Source organism: Salvelinus sp. IW2-2015, unplaced genomic scaffold (genome assembly GCF_002910315.2).
Source record: "Salvelinus sp. IW2-2015 unplaced genomic scaffold, ASM291031v2 Un_scaffold4174, whole genome shotgun sequence".
NCBI lineage: Eukaryota > Metazoa > Chordata > Actinopteri > Salmoniformes > Salmonidae > Salvelinus > Salvelinus sp. IW2-2015.
The window spans coordinates 2,488-3,444 of NW_019945445.1; the positions used below are offsets into that span (position 1 = coordinate 2,488).

A 957-nucleotide genomic window follows, 5' to 3' on the forward strand; every position below is an offset into this window, starting at 1 on the left:
GGATGGAGAGAATTCCCTGACCATTTCCCTCTGTAGGACAGCGGGGAGGATGAGGGGAGAGAGGGATGGAGAGAATTCCTTGACCATTTCCCTCTGTAGGACAGCGGGGAGGAGGAGGGGAGCGCAGTAGGTACAGTAGCCAGTGTTGAGACAGAGTTCAGACAGGGAGAACATTATTTACACATGGATACAAGAGTCACATATCCAATTCGGCACACAGCACATACAAAAGGAGTCAGACCTGCTTGAACCACACACACATCAAGGAAGAAGAGACGTCGGAGGGGGAAGCGCGGGAATACAGAAGCCAGCTGTTGCTAGGAGACAACTTCTTCCCTATTCCCATTGTTTAGGTTTTCCACAGATCACTATCTGACGAGGGCAGGGAATCTGGGAAACGTGTGTTGTTTTTGTTGTTGTGCATGTGTATGTGTGTGTGTTACATGTCTGTGTGCATCAGTGCGGTTGTACGCTGTTCAGAAGCTGCCTGCTGTTAGATCTCTGGACGGGGGTGTGACAGCAGAGGATCGTAACAGAAGGCTCCCACTAGGGGGCGCTAGCTACACTCACCACATGGTATAATAGACCAGAAGTCATATTTGCACAACTGTTTCAGATAGTGTAGTCTGTAGACCGAGCATAAGAAAGACATGGGGCTGGAGCGTAACACTACAGGACAGTGGACAGTTTCTCCAGGTAAAAGGTAAAACCACACACACAGCACAGAGAGAGAAGTACACATAGGAAACCACACTCTGAATGGAGAGAGAAATTACCTGATTCCGTAGTGCAGAGTTCCTCCTGTCACTGGAGAGGAGGAAGAGAGGGAAAGAGAGAGAGAAGGGGAGGGAGAGAAAGAAAGAAAGAGAAAAACATGGCTCTGTCATTACAGCTCCAGAGATACTATTTATACACAACTCTGTGTGAATGATCTATGTGAACTCATGCACACACACA

The 957-nt window shown here is 48.2% G+C and overlaps 1 pseudogene; it reads right to left on the reverse strand.

Moving 5' to 3' along the window:
• Window positions 1-957, reverse strand: part of LOC112076979 (SLIT-ROBO Rho GTPase-activating protein 2-like) — a 42,893-nt pseudogene that overhangs the window by 1,680 nt on the left and 40,256 nt on the right.